The sequence below is a fragment of the Ambystoma mexicanum genome, chromosome 1q (assembly GCF_040938575.1).
Source record: "Ambystoma mexicanum isolate Mex_15411 chromosome 1q, UKY_AmexF1_1, whole genome shotgun sequence".
NCBI classification, from domain to species: Eukaryota; Metazoa; Chordata; class Amphibia; order Caudata; family Ambystomatidae; genus Ambystoma; species Ambystoma mexicanum.
Window position 1 is genome coordinate 180,426,557 of NC_090922.1, and position 24,938 is coordinate 180,451,494.

General features: G+C 52.3%; 1 long non-coding RNA gene across 2 annotated transcripts in view; it reads left to right on the forward strand.

Annotated features, from left to right (window-relative positions):
- The window catches only part of LOC138526320 (uncharacterized), a 174,753-nt gene that overhangs the window by 58,756 nt on the left and 91,059 nt on the right, over nucleotides 1-24,938 (forward strand). The gene's annotated exons all lie outside the window — the stretch shown is intronic.

Below are 24,938 nucleotides of genomic sequence, written 5' to 3' on the forward strand. Positions count from 1 at the left end.
GTCGACGAGCCGGGCCTGTCTCGTCAACCGACGCACCTACGCATGCCAATCTCAGCACTGGCACAAGAGGAAGGTGAGCTGCCAGATTTGGAGTCTGACGGGAGCCATGTCGGATATCTCGTCATCCCCCTCCAGGGATCCAACCTGGGAGTCAGAGGTGGCGTTGGAAACCCCTAGAAGCCCAGCTCACCCGTCTCCTCCGGACGACATTGCGTCATTCCATTCTATGATGGAGAAGGCATGCAAAGAATTCGGTTTGTCTCAGGAAGAACAGAAAAAGGACTGTTTTTTTGTTCGACCACATGGGTAAGAGAAGGTCTGTTCTCGATACCAATACTAGACCATGTATGGAAGGAGGGGTTGCAGACAATGCGTCACCCGTTTTCAGAGCCGGCAGTGAAAGGACGCCTGGAAAAAAAAAGTTTAAGGCTCCAGAGTCTACCCCCAAGTGTTTATCCTCCCAACCAACGCCAGGCTCGGTGGTGTCGGTGGCAGCGGCGAGGAAGGCGAAGGCCCAGCACAAGTGCACGACTCCTCCTGAGAACGAAGCGAGACGCCAAGATGCCTTTGGCAAAAAAGTGCTATCCGTGGGAGCGACCACAGTAAAGGCCGCAAACTCTCTTGCAATTGTTGCCAGATACGATAGGGAGATGTGGCACAGGCTAGCTCCGTTGCTTGATCATCTTCCGGAAGAGCATAGGAAGGCAGCGATGTTACTCGTCCGAGAAGGTGAGGAAGCCTCAAATCACGCAATAAACATCGCGGTGGACCTCGCTGAGTCAGGCTTCAAGCAAGTCAATAATGGGGTCGTATTACGTCGACAATCATGGCTTAAGTGTACCTACTTCAGGCCAGAAGTACAATACAAAGTTTTAGATATGCCCTTTGAGGGAGACCTTCTTTTCGGTGAGAAGGTGGACGAAGCCCTAAAGGGAATGAAAGGACTCGGACACGGCACGTTCATTGGGTGCCCTCCAGAGTGGCAGAAACTACAAGTCTTTTCGTCCCTTTAGAGGGGCTTCAGGTAATTTAAGATTCTCTGCATCTGGAGACAGATCCTTTGGCAGATCAGCTTACCCCTCCCAGGGATACAGACGTGCCTCCCAAACGGCAAACCGTCGCCAGAACTTCCAGACTTCCAGGAAAAGACCATCATATCCCTCGTCGAGAGACAAGCAAAATAAAGATCAGCAGTGACATACGACACACCGTTCTGGGGGGAAGAGTTTCAGCATATGTCGACGAATGGGAACGAATAACGACGGATCAATGGGTGCTGGATACTATAAGAAACTGACACTCTCTACAATTCAAACACAGCCCTCTGCAAATTCCACCTGCGTTCACAGCTCAATTCCCATCTGAAGATACTGCAACAAGAGGTAACACTAATGTTAGCAAAGGGCGTGATAGAATTAGTTCCAACATCAGAGAGGTCAAGGAGTCTACTCAAGATATTTCGTCGTAAAAAAGCCGAACGGCAAATGGCGTCCCATTTTAGACTTGTGCGTCTCAACAGGTCTTTAAAGAGCCTAAAATTCAAGATGCTCACTCTGCAGGAAGTGATCCGCGCCGTTCAAGAGGGGGATTGTCTAGCGTCCCTGGATTTACAGGACGCCTATTTCCATATTCCAATGTGTCGGAAACACAGGAAATTCCTAAGATTTGTAATAGGGCGGACTCGCTACCAATTCACGGTTCTTCCTTTTGGGCTCAAGACCTCCCCCAGAACGTTCACGAAATGCCTGGCTCCAGTAGCGGCCTGGCTAAGGAAGCAAGGCCACCATGTATACCCATACCTCGACGACTGGCTGGTAAGGGGATACTCCCCAGCGTCGACCAACACAAGTTTACAAGCCACCATGCAGCTTCTACAACAGCTGGGATTCGCCATAAACTTCGAAAAATCCTCTCTGCAGCCATCGAGATCGCTGGTATTCCTGGGGGCACAGTTCGAGACCCAGTTAGGGCTAGTGAAACCTTCTCTCGACAGAACCTCAAGACTCAATCAACAAGCATGCCGACTACGGCGAAACACCAAGATCTCAGTGAGAAAATACGTTTCGGTCCTAGGGGCCATGGCATCCTGCATCCATCTGGTGGAAAACTGTTGCCTATTCATGAGGCCAGTCCAGGAATTCCTTGCGGACCGATGGACGCAGGCTCAAGGATCGTGGTCAGACAAGATAACCATCGACGACAAGCTGCTTCGGACCCTTCAGTGGTGGCAGAGTTTCCACAATCTGAACAACGGCGTACCCCTACAGGAGCCGGAGTTTCAGCAAACCATAGTCACGGATGCGTCCCTAACCGGATGGGGAGCTCACATGGGTGCTCTCCAAACGCAAGGTCGCTGGTCTCCAACGGAGTCACTCCTACACATAAACGTGTTAGAGCTCAGAGCAGTACGATGGGCCTTGAAGGCATTCCTACCACACATCAAGGGCTCGTGAGTACGAATACTGACCGACAATACAACGGCCATGTTTTATCTGAGGAAACAAGGAGGGACGCGATCAAGAACTCTTTCCATAGAAGCCCAGAAAACATGGCATTGGGCATTAAAGCACAAAATTTCCATCGTGGCTCATCACCTTCCAGGAGTGAGGAACTCCCAAGCAGACTCCCTCAGCAGAAGCATGGCCCAGATACACGAGTGGGAAATGGACACAGTTCACCTGATGAAAGTGTTCGAGAAATGGGGTCACCCCCCTCTGGACGCCTTCGCGACCAAAGACAACAAGAAATGTGAGCAATTCGCAAGCAGATGGCCTCAAGAGGGCTCCAGGGGGGAGGCATTCTCCTTCCCATGGACGGACATGTTCCTCTATGCTTTTCCCCCGTTCCCCCTCATACGGAGGACAATACAGTGGATACGCAGATACAATTGCCGGGTAATTCTAGTGACACCATACTGGCCAAGGCAACCGTGGTTCAGACCTGCTTCACCTGTCGCTGGAACATCCCATAGGGTTTCCGAAAGTCCTGAACCTACTATCCCGGGACAAAGGCACGGTGTGGCATCACGACCCGGACAGTCTCAACCTTACAGCCTGGCTCCTGACTTTTCGGAGTTCGGTGCTTTAGACGTTTCGGAGGATTGTCAAAAAATTCTGCAGGCGGCTAGAGCCCCTTCTACAAACAAATCCTACTCCTATAAGTGGCGGAGGTTCTGTGAATGGTGTAGGGGACAACAGGGCCTACAACCGTTGTCGGTGACGCCGGAACATGTTCTACCTTACCTGCTCCTCTTGGCGGAGAGGGGATTATCCTTCACATCGATAAAGGTGCACCTGGCGGCCATCTCGAGGTTCACAAGGAAAATGCAGTCGTCTCCTCTATTTAGCGACAGACTTGTAAAACACTTCATGAGGGGTTTATTTCGAGCTTTTCCCCCGGAAAAACGTTTCCCCCCGACTTGGAGTCTCAACGCAGTGTTTGGCAGGCTTAATGAAACCGCCTTTTGAGCCTATGGCCACGTCCGACATAAAATTCATTTCGTGGAAGTTGGCATTCTTGATTGCTATCACATCAGCTAGAAGAATCTCGGAACTGCAAGCGCTGGTCGTAGACCCGCCATACCTAAGATTCTTTAAGGACAAAGTAGTCCTGGCAACTAATCCTATGTTCGTCCCAAAAGTTCCGACAGTGTATCACAAACACTTGTCCATTGTTCTCCCTACTTTCTTGCCACACAATCATCGGCAGCAGAAAAAGCTCTTCATACCCTGGACGTTAAGAGGGCTCTGAAATTTTACCTACATCGTACACAGGAATTCAGGTCTACTAGACAACTGTTCGCATATGGTCCGTCGACGAGAGGAAAAGCAATCTCTAAACAAGGATTGGCTCGATGGGTCTCATCGACGATTGCGTTTTGTCACTCCAAGGCTGCAAGGCCACTGCAAGGACATCCTAGAGCCCATTCTACAAGATCGATGTCCTCCTCAACAGCTTTATGGGCAGGAATTCCGTTGACCAAGCTGCGGCATGGTCAGTGCCCCACACGTTTACCCGCCACTACTGCCTTGTCAGGCAGCATGCGGACGAGGTGCAGATGGGAAGAGCTGTCCTGGCCATCTGTTTCAGTAAGGTAAGCTCCAAGCTGTGGAGAATGGGTTGTCTACCTTTTTAATGACAGTTTATTTTATATGGGTAAGGTTATATAGAGGTAACTTATTCCTACTGTACATATGCATTGTGTAGTATGTTGAGGGTATATTACATTACATTCTCACCGCCGTCTCAAGTGTTACTGCTATACAATCTATTCTAAGCATGTGAATCCATGAAAGATCCAATGCTGGAGAAGGGAATAGTTTCTTACCTGTAACTCAATTTCTCCGGCATTGGTATCTTTCATGGATTCACATGCGCCCGCCAACCTCCCCGGAATGTAATGTATTTGATAAATTTAACCCTTCCTACTTTGGAGGGGCTGAAATCTGAAGGGGAACCGCGGGGGCGGGCCTCTTATACGGGGACGGCCTACGGAGCATGCGTAGGCGGGTCCTGAAAGGACGTAGATAGGACACAAGTGTCGGAAGTTTTCCTATTGGAAAAGGCTATATATGTGTACCGAGGGGTCCCAGTCTGACGACGGGGAATATTCTAAGCATGTGAATCCATGAAAGATACCAATGCTGGAGAAATGGAGTTACAGGTAAACTATTCCCTTCTGGGCATGCAAGTCTGCTTATGACTGCTAAAGCCGCCTTGCCTAGTTAAGTGCCACTCTAAAACATGCTTCTAAAGGGCAACACCTGTGCAAGCGAGCATCTATGTAGGGCAACCAAGCCTTCTGAGTTAGGACATGTGCATTCGAACGTAGGGCTCACACTGCACTTGCAATAAGGTGCTTGTTAAACATGTCTGTTTGCATTAGCTGTCCATTATAAGGCAGCCAAGTAACCGTGAAGCGTTTCCATAACCCAGTTTCCCCCTACACTGGCCAACACCTTCTACTTCAGTGTTATTTCAACATGAGACTGCAGTTCTGTTTCAAAACCTCAATCGTCATTGTCACCCATGACACCCACCATTTTATCTTCGGAATAGTTTCTCTACATTAAATGTGGTGAAGAGATTCTTAGATATGTACATGCAGCTTCAATGAACATGTGTACAACTTTCAATCTACGTATGACACCGTCATGCCTGTGATTTAAGCGCGATCAGAATTCCTCAACTTTCGTACACGGTTTTGATGTATAGCTTCTGGTCCCCAGTCCTTCATATCTATAAAACACATGTGCTAGCTCTATGCATGCCTGTTTGTTTACAGTGCTTCCAGCATGATACGCAGTCGGATAAAGGTTCGTAACCCACTTGGAGATGGCAACCGACTCTGTGCATAAACTACAGGTATATTTTTATTGCACTTAATATAATAACATTAGTTCATTAGGCAAGTGAATATGAAAGCAAATGTAACATCTTATCAGTAAAAAACATGTAAGCGAAAAACATTTTGAGCAATTAAGCAGTGGGACCAGGAATGTTTGCTACATGCTTGGTGTTTATACAGCGAAGGAAGGACCCACTGCACCCACATTGGAAAGGAAAACTCCACTAATGGCTTCCTCTGACTGCTCGGAGGCTTCAGTTACTCCTAACAGCTGCTCCTGGGCTGTGGCTCTTGCTCTCCCCAGCCACCCCTTCATTGTTAAGACGGATTTCTGAACTCTGTCCTGGTGGCGCAGAAGTTCAGAAGGCCAACCTAATTACTTGGAACAGGGTAACCTCTGGACAAGCCAGACCAATCAAGGTAGCGATCGCGGCGGTCAAGACTAGGTCTCAAGAGGGGTGAGGGTGACTGAAGGGGTGTCCAGTCAACTCGTCGGAAAAAAACTGGTCGACTGCAATTTGGTCGACGCAATTTGGTCGAAAATCATTTCGTCAAATTTTTTTTTATTTATATATTTATTTTTTGGGTTTTCGTTTAGTTAAAAAAGGGGTTTTTAGAGAAAAAAAGGGGGTTGGGGGGGGACCCCCCAAAAAAAAAAAAAAGGGTTAAAATAGAAAAAAAAAAATTTAGACGAAATGGTTTTCGACCAATTTGATTCGACCATTTGTCTGGTCGACCAATTTTTTTCGACGAATTGACTGGCAACCGACTGAAAGCCCGCAATGAGCACACAAAGCAAGAGCGCTTGCAAACTACTCCAAACAGTTGTTATATCAAAAATAGATACACATTTATTTTAAGGCCTTTAAAACAATGACCGTAGCGAGAAAATCACAATATCACAATATTAAACCAACACATACCATATCAACACAATATATATACAAATACACAGTCGCAAGCGTTTAAAGCACGAAATATGTAGTCCACCTGAAAGGAAAGGAAAACAGGCAGTGCGATAACGCTTTAGACTCAGTTCGCCTTCAGAGGCACCTAACTAGATGGAAGTCCGAACCCTGCGAAGAGTGGAGCCTTGTGCTCAAAGTACCTGCCACGCCGGTGCCAACGGGCAAAAGGGGAAGCTCTTCGGAAGAAGTCAGGCAGTTCGGGTTAGTGCACAGCAGAAGAACAGGTTCCGCAACTCAAGCGCAGCCTCCACAGCGGGCAGAAGCAGAGCGCGAGTACGGCCAAAAGGGTGCTGTTTTTACACAGCAGGGAAAAGCAATGGGATACTGCAGGAGGGCGACCAGATCCTAGCTAAACTACTCACCGGTCCCCGAAGCAAGCAGACCCAGGCTTCTCCACGTTAGTTTCAGCAGCTGGCAGGTTCAGAAGAGCAGGGAACGCCTCGTAGTCGTGTAGAGCAAAAAGACGTCCCAATCGACGAAACCAGCACAGTTTGTTGCCGCAGCAGGACAACGGAGCGGCCGTGTGTATTCGAGCCAAATGTACACTCCTCCCTTCAGACTTGGGAACGCCAAGTGTACGAAGCGTGGGAGAGTGACCAGGACTCGAAATACAACACAACCTGGCGGCGGTTACAGAGCAGGACTCCCTTGTAAGCTGGTCAGTCAACTGGATGGCCCAGAGACACTTCCGAAGGCTTACTTGGCAGGAGATGATGAAGTCGCCAGGAATAGCTGTTCCTGCTATTCCAAAGGTCGAAGCACCAGTACAGGCCTTCTGGTTCGATCAAAGGAGGAAAGGGTTTCACAGGACGACAGCAGTGCAAAGGAGGATTCCTTCAGCGGGTCACCAGCGATTCCTCGGTCCAGCCTCTTGGTTGCAGGATACTTGGCTCCTGTATTCCTTCGTTCGTGAGAACTCAGGAGATCGACCTGGTAGTGGTGTTTTCAGCCCCCTCTTATCCACGGTTCCCTTCGCGCCAAAACGGAGGGGAGCCAATGGGAGATCCGCTCATCAACACACACACCATACGTGGACCAATCACGGACCACGGTCGTCCCAGGCATTCACACCACCCTAGACTCTCTGGCACTCAGGATGTGTATTGGGACCAGACATCCCAGCCCACACCCTGGAGGCACACAAACGACATGTAGAAGCCCGCGAAAGCAACCAGGTTTCGCGGGAAAGTACATGCCCAAATAAGGAAGGCCCCGGGTCGCCGACCTGGGGAAGGTGAAGGGAGCAAGACGGTCAGTGGACAGGACAAAGGAGCCTCGTGGTCTGGCCATTTTGGGAGCCAGGCCACCATTTTGGGTTCAGTGCGAAAAACGTGCTCAGAACGCCAAAAGGAGCTCAAAATAAACAAAACGATCGCTGCCACCATTCCAGTCCCTGAATGACTTGCACCGATCAAATACCATCCTAAAAGAGTATCTAGGGCCCGTAGAAGGCTAGAGACCCAAGAGAGCTGTAACTTAGCTTACAGTGCCCTCTTGTGTCATGTTGCACTAAAGCCGCAACACGATAAAAGAAACTACGGGAAACAGCATTCCCCGGTACTGACTGTCTTAAGGGCATGTCAGTTTCCCCGTAAGAAAGGAGCGAAAGCCCAGAGGAGTGCGGCAGAAGGCTGCACTTCTCTGGCAAAGTCAAGAACAAGGTGAAAAACAGCAAAAAGTTTAGGGGTTGCCACATGGAAGGAAAATTACTTACAATTACGAAATCTTTCCTAACACTCGCCCCTCCCAGACTATGGACAGGGGGAACTAATCCACCCCTGGATGAGTCTCTTGTTCAGGTCGGTTAAACATTCTGGACAACCCATCAGCATTGCTATGTTGGACACCTGGCCTATGCTCAATAGTGAAGTCGAAGAAGCCTTGTAGACTTATGGACCACCTAAGCAACTTTGGATTCTCCCCCTTCATGTTCATTAGCCACTTTAACGGCTTATGGTCAGTTTGCACAGTGAAGTGGGTCCCATAGAGGTAGGGCCTCAGCTTCCTTAGGGCCCACACAACAGAGAAACATTCTTTCTCTACCGTGGACCATCTGAGCTCTCTGTCCTTAAGCTGGCGACTAATAAAACCGATAGGGTGTTCCTTACCCTTCTCATCTACTTGTGATAGTACAGCTCCTATCCCAGTGTCAGAGGCATCCGTCTGCACGATAAAAGGTCTTTGATAATCAGGGGCCCTAAGGACAGGGGCCTGGCATAAGGAGAAGGAGTCTTTTAAGCCATTGAAGGCCTTCTCTCACTCGTCGGTCCAAGTTACCTTCTTGGGTTTCTTCGGAGTTGTGAGGGCAGTCAGAGGAGCAGCTATGGTGCCATAGTCTGCCACAAAATTGCGGTAATACCCCGTGAGTCCTAAGAAGGCTCTCACTTGGGTTTGCGTAGTAGGGGTAGGCCAGTCTTCTACTGTTTGTACTTTACTGGGTAGAGGCTGTATCCTCCCTCCACCTACTTCATGTCCAAGGTAAACCACTGAGCCTTGTCCATTTTGGTGAGGGGCCACTCGGACACCCTCAAAAGAGCTTTCTGAAGGACTGCTTTTGAACAGGTCGGGGAGAGGTTCAGACTCCTATTCCTCAACGTCTGAAGCCAATAGCAGTGCTGCGATTTCGCCGCTCGGGACGAAAGCCTTCAGCCTATTCACGTGAAACACTTTTGGAGCCTGTCCAGGCCTTCCAAGGTCCACTGAATAGTTAACCTCACCCAGGGGCTCCACCACTGGGTAAGGGCCTGACCATTTGTCCTGTAAAGCTCGAAGCCTTATGAGATTCATGATCAGGACTTGCTGACCAAGTGTAAAGTTGATGAGGGAAGCTTTCTGGTCGTACCAATGTTTCACCAGCGCTTGCCCTGCCTTCAATTTATCACTAGCCAAGCCCATCAGAAGTGCCATCCGTTTTCTGAGCCCTAGCACATAATCAACTACATTGGTAGTAACAGGGGTAGTGGGCATCTCCCATCCCTCTTTGACGATGGCTAAGGGTCCCCGTACGGGATGACCGAACAGAAGTTCGAAGGGGCTGAAGCCAACACCCTCCTGTGGTACCTCTCGGTAGGCAAACAGTAAGCATGAAACAAGAAGATCCCATTTTCTTCTGAGGCTCCTCCAGAGCCCCAATCATGCTCTTTAACGTCCTGTTAAAACGCCCCCCCAGACCATTGGTCTGGGGGTGGCATGCAGAAGAGAACCTGTAGGTGACCCCACATTCTTTCCACATAGCCTGCCTATACTTCGACATAAAGTTGCTGCCATGATCCGACACAACTTCTTTAGGGAAGCCAACCCTAGTAAATATGCCGAGTAAAGCTTCTGCAACTGGCTTGGCAGTTACAGTTGTAAATGGGACGGCCTCAGGATACCGGGTTGCATGGTCGACCAGCACCAGGATAAACCTATTGCCTGAGGATGTTTGCGGGTCAAGGGGACCAACCATGTCGATCCCTACCCTTTCAAATGGTACCCCCACAACTGGGAGCGGTACCAACGGAGCTTGGATTGTCGCGTCGACCTTACCAGACAACTGGCAGGCGGCACAACTCCTGCAGTGACTTTCTACTTGCTCCCCCATCTTGGGCCAGTAAAAATGCATGGATAACCTTTGCTTGGTCTTCCTCATACCGAGGTGACCAGCAAGGGGAACTTCATGCGCCAACTGCAGGAGGAAGGGCCTAACAGCAAGGGGAACCACCAACCTCCTATGGTCTCCTTCTGTAGACTCTGTGGGCTCACTATACAGGAGTCCACCTTCCTGGTAAATCCTATGCATCCCAGGAGGTTCACCCTCAAGCTGGGAGCAGGCCTGTCTCCTTAGGCCTTCCAGAGATGGGCACTCACGTTGGCCTTTACTGAATTCGTCCCTATCAGGACCTCCTTCAACTAACAAGTCTTTTAGTTCAGGATGATCGTTGGGGTCGAATACTTCAGGCATCGCCACCTCCTCGTCAGGTCTGGGCGATTGACCAACTTCCTCCACCGCAGTGGTAGGCGAGCTCGGGGGAATATTCTCTTTCCCTCGTTTTGACTTGTAGACTCCTTTCGCCTTGGGTTTCCCATTCGGCTGGGGCGGCGTATTGGACTTGGCCAATGCTGCTCGTGCTTGAGACTGTGTGTAGGGTCTTTCGGCAGTGTCTCCTATGAGCCCTAAAGCTCTGAGATCATTACCTAACAAGACCTTTCCCGGGACGTTTCTCTGAATGCTCACTGGAATCCTGACTGCTGTACCATTTAAAGTAAGATTTACAGGGATCACAGGAAACATACGGAGGGGGCCGTCAGCCAACTTAGTGGGCATCAGAGTAGCTCTGGCAACTTCCTCTGAGTCTACCAAGGTAGAATCCACTACAGTGCGACTGCACCCACTATCCCTAAGAGCTGGAGTATCCACTCCATTGATCAGCACACTGTCTTTAAAGTAGTGCTTGGTATTATCCGGAATCCTAGCATAAGCCTCTGCGACTTTAGGCTCCCAGGAACCCAGGGACACTAAAACTACCTCAGCCTCTATTCCGCTGGGAAATGAGTCTGAGAAGGATGCTCCTGTAATCTCTTCTTCCTCGTAGGAGGAGAAGGCCAGATTAGCGGAGTGGACCCCCAAAGGTCTAACCTTACACCGGGGATCCCCCTTCACATGGTCAGTTGCTCCACAAGAAAAACAAGCCCCAGTGGGTCTGTTTATGTAGGGAGGCTTATTGTAACCAGAGTTCTGTTTCGGAGGCTGACCTCCACTACCCTGTGAGTCCTCTTGTGTCTTACCCTTGTTTTTCTTTTTGTGGCCCTTATGGGAAGAAGATTTAGCAGATTCCCCACCCTCCATATCTTTGGACTTTTTCCCTTCCTCCTGCTTACCAGGATGAGTTTTGTCCTTATGGGACACTCGATGTGACACCCATAAGTCTGCTGCAATGGCCAGCTTCTTAGGATCTATCTCCTTCGAATCGGCCAAATGCTGCTTAAGCTCCGGGGAAGAAGAAGCAAAAATATGTTCCAGCATGACAAGATTTATCATGCCTTCGAAGGTAGAAACCTTATAACCTTCAACCCAGCCAGTTAAGTTTTTCAAAGATTCAGCGACATAAGATACCCAAGTACCACCTTCCTTTTTCTTATACTCTCAAACGCTTTAAATATTGGGCCGGAGTCTTCCCAAACTTTAAAATGAGAGTTTGCTTTAACATTGCGAAATCAGCTCGCTCAGCCTTCGACATTTCCATAATGGCACTACAGCCAGAATGGGGCAGTCTACTGAGCAACCACGCAATCTTATCAGCATTGTCAACTTCTTGAACTTCGCATGCATACTCAAACGCATTCAGCCAGTCCATAATGTCATTCCTTTCTTCATACACACTGAGCAGATCTTTCGGAAACCGTGGATGAGAGGAAGCCCCAGACCCATGTCCAGGACCCATGGACCCATTTGCAACCTGAAGCTTGGCCAGTTCCAACTGGTGATCCCTGTCTTTCTGTTTTTCTGCCTGTTCGATTTTTAGTTTGGCTATGCTGAATTCAAGCTCCTGCTGCCTAAACCGCAGCTCTTGCTTCTTGAATTCAAGCATAGCCTCCCCATCAACACTGGCAGAGGAAACATTAGACAGCTCGTCCTCCCTGTCCTCGTGGTCGCGATGGATCAGTGCAGCGGCAGAACCGTCGGTTCTACCAGTGAGAGCAGCCCCACCACCTTTTGCACTGTCCTCAGAAGTAATAGCGTCAAGCTGCGCTTCTTGCCACGCCACGATTCTTTGGATCATTTCCAATTTAGTGCCTTGAGAGGAAACACCTCTCTCCGCACACATCTTCTTCAATGTTTCTGACTTGGAAGCATTTAAAGTTAACAAGGTATTTGTTTCCATACTGTTTGATAGGACTATGGCCTTTTTAAAGTTATACTACAACAATTCACTACGTGTACTGGTTGGAATAACCTGAAATGCCTTAGTTCAAACGCAACACTGGATACCTTCAGTCGTATCCCACCGCTGCCACCAATTTGTTAAGACGGATTTCTGAACTCTGTCCTGGTGGCGCAGAAGTTCAGAAGGCCAACCTAATTACTTGGAACAGGGTAACCTCTGGACAAGCCAGACCAATCAAGGTAGCGATCGCGGCGGTCAAGACTAGGTCTCAAGAGGGGTGAGGGTGACTGAAAGCCCGCAATGAGCACACAAAGCAAGAGCGCTTACAAACTACTCCAAACAGTTGTTATATCAAAAATAGATACACATTTATTTTAAGGCCTTTAAAACAATGACCGTAGCGAGAAAATCGCAATATCGCAATATTAAACCAACACATACCATATCAACACAATATATATACAAATACACAGTCGCAAGCGTTTAAAGCACGAAATATGTAGTCCACCTGAAAGGAAAGGAAAACAGGCAGTGCGATAACGCTTTAGACTCAGTTCGCCTTCAGAGGCACCTAACTAGATGGAAGTCCGAGCCCTGCGAAGAGTGGAGCCTTGTGCTCAAAGTACCTGCCACGCCGGTGCCAACGGGCAAAAGGGGAAGCTCTTCGGAGGAAGTCAGGCAGTTCGGGTTAGTGCACAGCAGAAGGAGAACAGGTTCCGCAACTCAAGCGCAGCCTCCACAGCGGGCAGAAGCAGAGCGCGAGTACGGCCAAAAGGGTGCTGTTTTTACACAGCAGGGAAAAGCAATGGGATACTGCAGGAGGGCGACCAGATCCTAGCTAAACTTCTCCAGCATGGGGTCTGGCATGGATTCACATGCTCATGAATATTCCCCGTCGTCAGGCTGGGAATCCTCGGTAAAGAAAAAACCAGTATCAGTTTCGTTTCTGATCTGTCTTTCGTAGTAATAACCAATCACTGGTCTCTGCGTCATACTGACCACAGCCAATGACTGCCCTCTACCTAAGCCCCGCCTCTGGCAGCCATCTTCAGATTTTTACCGCACGTTCATGTGTTGGGATCCTCGTGCTATTGCTCTCGAGCGTTAGTGCTATTTTTCGCGCTTTTTTCACAAAAAACTTCGATTCTTTCGGTCAAAGAGCCTCAAGCTCCACCGATCCTACATCCGATCAACGGGGACCCATGTCGGATTCATCTGTGCCCCTCAAGGGTGAAGATTTCGTCGAGCTACACTTCGGAGGAATCCAGAAGCTTCTCAGGCCCGGTCTCGGAGATGGCCCAGGAGAAGGGAAGCTCGACGCCCGGAAAGCTGTTCAGGGTCTGCCCTGGATGCCAGCTGCAGAACGTCTTCAAGGAGGACGAACACTCTTTCTGCCTTTACTGCCTTCATGAGGACAAGACGCACGTGGAGAAGGACTGTGCGTTTTGCGGCAACATGTCGGAACGGACCATGAAGGACCGCCATCAACGTCTCGCCAACTGGCTGGAGGGTAAGAGCCCGTCTGGCGAGAAGAAGAAGAAATCCGAGCGGTCTTCTAAGACCTTTGAGGGCGCCCCGGCGACGGGGGCCCAACATAAGGCCAAGCACCGCGAGTCCGCTGGCACCGGGAGCGCCGAACGTTCGGGCTCTACGGGCGCCAGGCAGGGCGCACCCTCCCCGGCACCATCAACCACGAGCCAACGCTCTGGGTCGGGTAAGAGGAAGGCCGAGCACCCGGCGAAGCTCCTGGAGAGGCCCCGGTCGAGCTCTAAGGCAGAGGAGGAGCGTGGCAGTGCCCCCTCCCTCAAGGATAAGGCGGTGAGCGCACCTAAGGTGGTGAAGGCCTTGATCCATCCGACCAAGCCCTCTATCGAAACGGTCGCGGCGGCCCTGGCTCAGCCTGTGGTGGCTGCACCAGTGGTGGCGACCTCAGGGCCCAGAATCTCCCTGCCTCCTCGGAGGGAGTCTTCCTTTGTGCCCATCGATAGGACCCCCGTGAAACCCTCCGTGGGGAAGAAGGGGGGGGCAGGGCGTCGTCGGAGATTCGGCCTCAACCTCAGAAGAGGAGCTGATCGAGGTCTTAAGCCACGGCCTAGGCGTGGAAGAAGGCCAGCCCGTCGGAATGGACCCCGACGCAGGTGACGACGACGACATCGTCGAGGATACCGACGGGGCCCCTGCTCGCCCGTCGGATTCCCCTCTGCCAGCGCCGCAAGACAATTCGGCGGCCATTTTGTTGGCCATACAGTCCTTATGCTCCGAGATAAGGACGAGGCTAACGTTACCGACGGAGGAACCTCTCCCGTCGGGGGATCCAGAACCGGGACCTTCTGGTGTTCCCCCTACCAAGAAAAGAAGGATCCATCCACCACCTCCTTTTCAACCGTCGCGCTCCTTCCAGCCCTCCTCCCCGTCCACCTGAGGGGATGATACGGGGACTGACACGGCAGCGACGGGTGCGGACGACGAGGCATACGACGAGGATTTTCCGTCGTCGCCTCCCACCAGGGCTTCTCCGCCCGACGAGATCGGATCTTTCCACTCCATGATCTCCAGGGCTTCCGAGCTTTTCCAACTCTGCCCTGAGGAGAAGAAAAAGGAAGGCTTCCTTTATCAGCGGCGCGAGGCCAAGAGGAAGACGGTCCTCTCAGTGCCTCTGTTGGAGGACATTTGGGATGAGGGCCTTTCCCTCCTCAAGAACCCTTCCACGACGCCAGCTAGAAGAGACCGGTACGAGAAAAAGTACCGGGTCCCGGACACGGCCCCCCTGTGCCTCCGGGCGCAGCCTACCCCGGACTCCGTCGTCTCCGCGGCAGCCAGGAAGAAAGCGGGGGGGGGTGCGGCCTCCACATCGACTTCCCCGCCGGACGGCGAGGGAAAGAAATTGGATGCTATGGGACGTAGAGTCATCTCGTCGGCAGCGACGACGATTAAAGCGGCCAACGCCTTGGCTATCGTGGCCCGCTATGACAGGGAGCTCTGGTACAAGATAGCTCCCCTGCTGGATTTTCTGCCGGACGACAAGAGGGCGGAGGCCCTTGAGATCCTGCAGGAAGGTGAGGTGGCCTCGGACCACGCCATCACCGTGGCGACGGACATCGCCGACACCGGGTTCCGCCAGCTGGGCAACGGCGTTTGCCTTCGACGTCGTGGATGGCTCAAAGCTACGGATTTCCGGCAGGACGTCCAGACCAGAGTCCTGGACATGCCCTTCGACGGGAACAACCTGTTTGGGAAGACAGTGGACGATTCCCTTCAGGCCATCAAGGCGGATACTGAGACGGCCCGGGCCCTTGGAGTCCTGCAACGACGGACGCCCTTTCGGAGCGGCGGAGGCAAGGGCGCCTCCAAAGGTTCCGGCGGCGGTTTCGTTTCCTACCGTCAAGCGGCCCGCTCGTCGTCGCAAGAGGCCTACAGAGGACGAGGCAAGTCTAGCGGACCCCGCCGTCGTCGCCAAGGCGGCAAGGCCACGCCCAAGCAGGATTGAACCGGCCGTGGGGTCGGGCCCCCACCGAAGCACCCCGGTGGGAGGCCGGCTGGCGGGCTTCGTCAGCGTGTGGGAGTCCATCTCCACCGACCGTTGGGTGCTGGACGCCCTGGCCCGGGGCCACGCGCTCGAGTTTCAAAGAAGGTGCCCGCGCGTCCCCCCCGTGGCCAGGAAAGAACTTACACGTCCCTCAACTTCTCCTGGAGGTAAAGGCGATGCTCAGAAAGGGCGCCATCGAACTCGTCCCAAAGAGGCTTCGGGGCTCCGGAGTCTACTCGAGATACTTCCTCGTGAAGAAGAAGACGGGAGGATGGCGCCCCATCCTGGACCTGCGACGTCTGAACAAGTTCATCAAGGCGCAGAAGTTCCGGATGGTCACCCTCCAGCACGTCCTGGGTCAGCTGGAGGAAGGAGACTTCCTATCGTCGTTGGATTTGGAGGATGCCTACTTCCACATTCCCATCCTAAAGGGGCACCGCAAATTCCTCAGATTCGTGGTCCAAGGGCGTCATTACCAGTTCAAAGCCCTTCCCTTCGGACTACGGTCGGCACCCAGGGTATTCACCAAGTGCCTCGCACCGGTGGCGGCGCAGCTGCGCCGCGAGGGGATTCACGTCTACCCCTACCTGGACGACTGGCTCATCCGCGCCAAGACGAGGGAGCTCGCCGTGGTCCACACGGCAAGGACCGTCCAACTCCTCACGGACCTGGGATTCTCCGTGAACTACGCCAAATCCCACCTGGTGCCCGCGCAAGTCGCACTGTTTCTGGGAGCCAGGCTCGACACAGTGTCCCTTCTGGCCTCCCCGTCGGAGGAGAGGACCAGGACCATCTTGGGCAAGGTGCAACGGATGTTGGTGGCCGACGCGGCCAAAGTGAGGTCCATCAAGTCCCTCCTCGGGATGATGTCTTCCTGCATCTACCTCATTCCCATGTGCAGGCTCCGGATGCGCCCGTTGCAAGAATTCCTGGATGCGCGCTGGATCCAGACGACGGGCAGCTTCGAGGAAAGGATCAAGCTCGACGAGAGTTTCCGACGAGCGATACGGTGGTGGGGCACCCGCGCGCATTTGACGGCGGGCATGGACTTCCAGACCCCAGCCCACCAGGAGACCGTGACCACGGATGCCTCCCTGGAAGGGTGGGGAGCGCACACCGAAAATCTGCACGCAAGGGGACTCTGGCTCCCGACGGAGAAGTCCCTGCATATCAACGTCCTGGAGCTCCGTGCAGTGTTTTGGGCCCTCAGGTCCTTCCTTCCGTCCCTCAAGGGCAAGGTGGTGAGGATCTTCACCGACAACACCACCACCATGTTTTACATCAGGAAACGGGGCGGAACCAGGTCCCCAGCGCTGTCCAAGGAGGCGCAGGACCTGTGGCATTGGGCCGTTGCCCAAGGGATTTTTCTGGTGCCGTTTCATCTGGCAGGGATAAAAAACACCATCGCCGACTCACTCAGCAGGGAGCTGCGCTCGTGCCACGAGTGGGAACTACGGCAGGATCTGGTGGATCGCCTCTTCCGACGGTGGGGCACACCCCAGATCGACCTGTTCGCGACGGCGACGAACACCAAGTGCCGGAGGTTCGCCAGCAGGTTTCCCCAGACGAGGAGCATGGGCGATGCTTTCTCGTTCCCCTGGGAGGGCCTGTTCCTCTACGCGTTCCCTCCCTTGCCTCTGCTAATCCGGCTCGTCAACCAGCTCAAGAGGTCACGGTGCAGGATGATCCTCGTCGCACCTGCGTGGCCGAGGCAGATATGGTTCCCGGACCTTCTGGACTTGTCAGCGTCCCCGCCGATCAAGCTGCCGGCGGACGCGGATCTACTCTCCAGGGAAGGAGGCGCCATCCTCCACCACGACCCGAAGTCGCTGAACTTGCAGGCCTGGCTCCTGCAGCGCTAGAGTTTGGAGGATACGACATACCGGCCGATTGCAGAGAGGTTCTTGCAAAGGCCAGGGCGTCCTCGACTCTTAAATGCTACGGACACAAATGGAAGAGGTTCTCTGTCTGGTGCCACGCACAGAAGATTAACCCTCTACGGATTACGGCCCCCCAAGTACTGCCGTACCTGCTGACGCTGGCCAAAGCTGGTCTGGCACACGCGTCCATCAAGATTCATCTTGCTGCGATCTCCCGATACACCAGAACCACGGGGCGGACGTCCTTGTGGTCTCATCGTCTGGTGAAAGAGTTCATGAAGGGACTGTTCAGATCGTTCCCGCCGGTGAAGGCTCCGGCCCCGGCGTGGGAGCTCAACGTGGTGCTGACCAAGCTCATGGGACCTCCGTTCGAGCCTCTGCACTCGGCCCCGTTGAAGTTTCTATCGTGGAAAACAGCTTTTCTTGTGGCCATCACCTCCGCACGACGAGTGGGAGAGATCCAGGCCCTTTCCTGCAAGGCCCCGTACTTGACTTTCCACGACACGAGGGTGGTGCTCAGGACGCACCCCTCCTTCATGCCCAAGGTACCGTCGGACTTCCATCTCAACGAACCCTTGGTGTTACCTGTGTTCTTCCCGTCGCCTTCGTCGCCGGCTGAGAGGACTTTGCACTCGCTGGATGTAGCTAGAGCGCTGAAGTTCTACGTGGACCGCACGAAGGGTTTTCGGAAGACGTCACAACTCTTTGTGAACTTTGGACCTGTCAATCAGGGGAAGGCTCTCTCGAAGGCTTCCATCTCCAGATGGCTCTCCGGCTGTATCATGTGCTGTCACCGGTTGGCAAACCGACCGCTGCCTGGCCGTCCGAGAGCCCATTCCACCAGAGCGATCGCAGCTACCACTGCGTTCCTATCTGGTGTGCCCCTGCTGGACATATGCAGGGCTGCTACGTGGAGGTCGACGCACACCTTCACGAAATTCTACTGCGTCGACCGGGATTCCAGGGAGGAGTCCAGGGTCAGCCAAGCAGTGCTGCGCAACCTGTTCGCCTGAGGTGAGCCTGGTGAGGAGGTAAGATGCTTGATGTTGAGTTGATGTGATGCTTAATGTTGAGCCTTTGCCACCTCCCGTGGTTGTGCATGTGTGTACTGCTATGTATTCTTTATTCATGAGCATGTGAATCCATGCCAGACCCCATGCTGGAGAAGGAACAAGTTACTTACCTGTAACTGTTGTTCTCCAGCATGCGTCTGGCATGGATTCACATGCGAACCCTCCCGCCTACCCCTCTGCGGCTCTTCACTTGGTCATACTGCCACTTCACGTGCTTCCAAATCTGAAGATGGCTGCCAGAGGCGGGGCTTAGGTAGAGGGCAGTCATTGGCTGTGGTCAGTATGACGCAGAGACCAGTGATTGGTTATTACTACGAAAGACAGATCAGAAACGAAACTGATACTGGTTTTTTCTTTACAGAGGATTCCCAGCCTGACGACGGGGAATATTCATGAGCATGTGAATCCATGCCAGACCCATGCTGGAGAACAACAGTTACAGGTAAGTAACTTGTTCCTACTCACCGGTCCCCGAAGCAAGCAGACCCAGGCTTCTCCACGTTAGTTTCAGCAGCTGGCAGGTTCAGAAGAGCAGGGAACGCCTCGTAGTCGTGTAGAGCAAAAAGACGTCCCAATCGACGAAACCAGCACAGTTTGTTGCCGCAGCAGGACAACGGAGCGGCCGTGTGTATTCAAGCCAAATGTACACTCCTCCCTTCAGACCTGGAGACGCCAAGCGTACGAAGCGTGGGAGAGTGACAAGGACTCGAAATACAACACAACCTGGCGGCGGTTACAGAGCAGGACTCCCTTGTAAGCTGGTCAGTCAACTGGATGGCCCAGAGACACTTCCGAAGGCTTACTTGGCAGGAGTTGATGAAGTCGCCGGGAATAGCTGTTCCTGCTATTCCAAAGGTCGAAGCACCAGTACAGGCCTTCTGGTTCGATCCAAGGAGGAAAGGGTTTCACAGGACGACAGCAGTGCAAAGGAGGATTCCTTCAGCGGGTCACCAGCGATTCCTCGGTCCAGCCTCTTGGTTGCAGGATACTTGGCTCCTGTATTCCTTCGTTCGTTAGAACTCAGGAGATCGACATGGTAGTGGTGTTTCCAGCTCCCTCTTATCCACGGTTCCCTTCGCGCCAAAACGGAGGGGAGCCAATGGGAGATCCGCACATCAACACACATACCATACGTGGACCAATCACGGACCACGGTGGTCCCAGGCATTCACACCACCCTAGACTCTCTGGCACCCAGGATGTGTATTGGGACCAGACATCCCAGCCCACACCCTGGAGGCACACAAACGACATGTAGAAGCCCGCGAAAGCAACCACGTTTTGCGGGAAAGTACATGCCCAAATAAGGAAGGCCCCGGGTCGCTCGACCTGGGGAAGGTGAAGGGAGCAAGACTGTCAGTGGACAAGACAAAGGAGCCTCGTGGTCTGGCCCTTTTGGGAGCCAGGCCATCATTTTGGGTTCAGTGCGAAAAACGTGCTCAGAACGCCAAAAGGAGCTCAAAATAAACAAAACGATCGCTGCCACCATTCGAGTCCCTGAATGACTTGCACCAATCAAATACCATCCTAAAAGAGTATCTAGGGCCTGTAGAAGGCTAGAGACCCAAGAGAGCTGTAACTTAGCTTACAGTGCCCTCTTGTGTCATGTTGCACTAAAGCTGCAACATGATAGAAGAAACTACGGGAAACAGCGTTCCCCGGTACTGACTGTCTTAAGGGCATGTCAGTTTCCCCGTAAGAAAAGAGCGAAAGCCCAGAGGAGGGCGGCAGAAGGCTGCACTTCTCTGGCAAAGTCAAGAACAAGGTGAAAAACAACAGCAAAAAGTTTAGGGGTTGCCACATGGAAGGAAAATTACTTACAATTACGAAATCTTTCCTAACAGCGGCAATTGCCACCGGAGGGCAATTTCTGAAATATATTTCATTGTTTGCTGTTCAAGCAGTCACTCCTGGTTCCCTATTTGTGCGGATTGGGATCACCATGTTAGGCTCTCCTTTCATGTCTTTCTATTCTCTGAATAGGGTCATATTGAGTGTCTCATTATTTGTATTGGCTGTGTTTCCAATGCCCAAGATTACTGTCACGATCCCTTTGTGGGCCTGGGGGTGGCCGGTCAGGAGGAATGGAGGCCCCTCTTCTAATAAGTTAGTGAGACGGTGGACAGGTATGATGGCTGGCGCAAGCGTGTGGGGTGGGGGGGCGACACTGCTGCAGCCTGTAAGGAAGGGCCTACCAAAGCGGAGGCATCGCTCGGCACAAGCCAAGTGAGCATGTGATCCTGGCATGTGCAAGAAACAAACACCCTTGCGCATCTAGCCCTGTCAGGGTGTGGCTCAGGGCTATAAAACCGCACCCTGTGCTTAGCGTTTCGTCTGCTCCTAGCAAGAGTAGTGTTTCGCTTACCGCTCCTGTTGTCAGTGTCCTTCTGCATTTCTACACTTACTGTTTTGGCCTGCAGCATCCTTCAGTATCCCTTCTGTTGCCTTTCTGGTCTTTGGCGCTCTTCCGCAGCTTTCAGCATCCCGGTTACAGCAATTCATCTGTGGACTTGTGGTTCTTCGTTGCATCTCTGCTTTGGACTTCTGGTTCTTAATCTCGCCTTCGAAGCCTGCCACACCTGCAGTGTCCGAGGACCTGGAAAAGCAAGCAACTGGGTGAGACTGCATCCTGCTCGTACCCTCGCCCTACCTGCCTCCTCGAACTCACCTGTGCCTAGTTCTTTCTCCAGTTGTCTGACCACGCATCTTTGAAGTAATGGAGCTTGCTACGCCCCAGACGCCTGGAACCATCATCGCTACAAATAAGGTGAGCTGCGCCACGTCCTGGGGAGAGAAGCCAAGGGGGGAGATCCCGCTAATATCCAGTAGACTTACCCTGTGTTCATCTCCAGGTTCATCTAATACCCCCAGAACGCCAAAGCCTCAATCACCCAGGTCCCTCACAGCCTCACTGTCCCTTGGAGGTTAATACCCAGTCGGCTGGTGGGGGAAGGTGTGGCTGGGATAAACGTCCGGGCGAAGGTCACCAGTAAGGTGGCTACTCTGCATTACAGACCGGACCAGGCACTCCTGCAGGGCACCAGAGCTAAGCGTGACAAAACGTCAAGCCCACGTCATAAGCCCTGCCTGAGTAGCATGGATTCTGGGGTGGATCAGCTGTCCACCCTTTTGGGGAATTGCAGTCAGAGGTGCTCGCAGCCCGCTCTGACAAATGCAATTAAGAGGTGGTAGTTAATCGGGAGAAAATGGAAGATAAGGCTAAGCAGTTGTTGGTCTCTCAAACTGGCCGGGTTCCTCTCCCAGGTGCCACTGACAGGGGTGCAAAGAGGGTGCCCCATATCCAAGTTACCACACCACATGCAATTACTTTGTCCCCGCCAGAGCGATTCTTAGGAGACCACCAGTGGTATGCAATGTTTATGAATCAGTGTAGGCTACATTTTGTGCAGACCAGGGGCCTTCCCCTCAGACCAAACCAAGGTGGCCTTTATTTTGTCCTATTTGGGTGTCATGCGGCCAATTGGTTGGTGCCCTTAGTGAATAGAGACCCCCATCCTGCATCATTTTGGCTCCTTGCAGCAAGTACTGGACAAACTGTTGGAAAGGGGTCACAAGACCTGTTGGGCTGTGTCACGGCCTTTAATCGACTCGTGGCCGAAATGAATTGGCCAGAGAAAAAAGGACCACCCTGTTCTACCATGGACTCGGGAGAACTAAAAGATGTCCTGGCGCAGGTGGCCAACCCACCTGAGCGCTGCACAGGCTACATCGATTTAGTGATCCAGTTGAATCACTGTCTGCAAGAGCGAAAGGCAGACCGAACCAAGGCGGACACTCGGTCAGTTTGTGCGCCCTCATGAAGTACAAGGGCACCCCTTGGAGAACGTGCCAGAGCCCATGCAGTTGGGTAGTGTGCGAGGACCACCTCTCAAAGGAGGAAAGAGACGTTGCCAACAACAGTTCTGCTTGTAGTGTGGCAAGGCGGGCCACCTCTTGAAAGACTGTACTAGTAAACTGCAGAAACAGGCTGTGGGAGTCACTGGGAAGGCAGTGACCGATATTGAGAATTCTGTACAGCCATCGGAAAACTGCTGGATTCGACAAGAGTAGGGGGTCGGCTTGTTAAGTTAATCCAACTACGGTCTCACACCTTATTGTACCAGTCATCCTGATCAAACCAGGACAACTTCACCGAATGCATGTGCTGGAAGCGTACATTGATTGTGGAGCCATCAGCAATTATATTGATATGGGAGTGGCTCGTAGAATTGGCTTTCAAGTGAAACCTATAGGCATGTCACGATCACACACCCAGGAACACATGCAGAAACACCCAGGTCATGGGTGCCATGGGACAATGCCAAAGAATTACCCATTTATGTCCCCTCGGGGGACACAGAGGGCCCGGCTGGACTCTGTCCTGGCACCAGGCTCATGTAAAGAATTAACATTGGGCTGCATTTATTCCATTTGGGCTGCTTTTATTCCAGGCCTCTTCACGTGCCAACTACTGGGTGTGGCTGAATGTTGGAGGCAGGCCAGGCTAATGGGCGTGGCCAGCAGAGCCCAGCTATATAAACAGCTTCATCCTCCAAGCCAGTGCTTTGCGTTATTTTGCACCTAAAAGCAACTTTGCACTTACCGACGCACGAACCTGCAGAAGAGACAGACTACTCATCCTGGAATCCTACTATCCTCGCTCTGGCATCTCTCCACGGCAATCTTGTTCCACAAACTCTATCACTGCAAAAGACCAGGTTAGAATCTCACCATCTGAAAAGCAGCACCCCATTCATAAGCACGCGCGCAAGTTCTACAGTACAGCGTACCTGTTAACTGCAGATCCAGTTCCTCACTGCTCCAGTCGCGCTCAGCAGCTCCAGGGCCTTGCTTCAATCACCTACACGGGGAAAGAGCAAAAGAACAAGATTTGAGAAGGAGTGGACCATAACACACGGAGTGAACATACCGAGGAACAAACAAAAACAGTAATGGGAGATGAACGATACGGAAAAACAAACCAGAGAAGGCTGAAAACGCAAAGGAGGACAGACAAGAACACAATTTGCCAGAAGAAGTGGGTTAGTTGCAGCTGCACTGGTCTACCACCCGCATAGGACCAGTGAAGGAACTCGGTCCTTGGCAATTAAGCTCCCCTGCCAGAAGTAGCAGGACTGAGTGTCCACAGACATTAACAAAGTGAGTCTTCTGGGACAAGTGCACCTACAGGGAGTCACTCACCTGGGAAGGGCGCAAAGTCACTGGCTAGCATCACTACACGCCCTTTGTATTTACACAGGTGCGTGGCCCTAAGAAGCATCTTCCCATCTACCACAGCCACCGGTGCAGAAGGTGAGCGCATCCCTGGGACAAACCTCACCCCTGGGAGGGCTGCAACCATGCCCCAACGATCCCGCAGAGACAAGTTGAGCGTAACACAATATTGTTTCGGTGGATGGCTTGCCGCTGGTATTGGGACCTGTATCCTTGTGAACCAAAGATGTGGAGATGCTGTGTAAAGACGGCCACCGAGAGAGTGACTTTCGATCTAATCACTGCTCCGCAATTCCAGCTTATGCTTGGCATGCCCTGGTTACAACTTCATAACCCGGTCATTAATTGGAAGGCCCATGCTGTGGTCTTCCCGTCAGAATGCTTGCACACATGTTATCCGTACCTACCTCCAGTCCATAGAGCGCTTAAGTTGGGGGCGACGGCGTCACCTAGCACGTCAGGGCATGTACATCCAGATACCAACAATAAGAAGTTTTCCAAAAAGAATCCGCCGATACCCTTCCACCACACAGGCCATACGTTTTCCAGATTGACCTTATACCTGGTACACAGCCCCCATGCAGCCTTATCTATGCGCTCACCGAAAAAGAAAGTATGCACCTGCAGGAATATCTAGATCAGTGCCTCGCTAATGGGTTCATCCGGCCATCCAAGTACCCTGCATCCTCTGCGCTGTTTCCCATTCTGAAGAAGGGGACCTCCGGACGTCTATTGACTAGAGGGCTCACGATTACGGAGAAGAACAGATGCCCCTGCCCCTGATTCCCACGCTATTGGTTCAGGTTAAAGATGCAAAAATATACACCAAATTAGACTTGCGAGGGGCATACCACGTAGTCCACATAAAAGGGGGGACGAATGGAAAACGGCCTTCTGTATGAAATATGGGTTGTTCGAATACACGGTAATGCCCTTCAGCCTGTGCAGCGCCCCGCCGGCCTTCCAGTTCTTCATGACAGATGTACTACGAGAACTACTGGACGTTTGCGCCATGGTCTATATTGACAATATACTGTTCTGT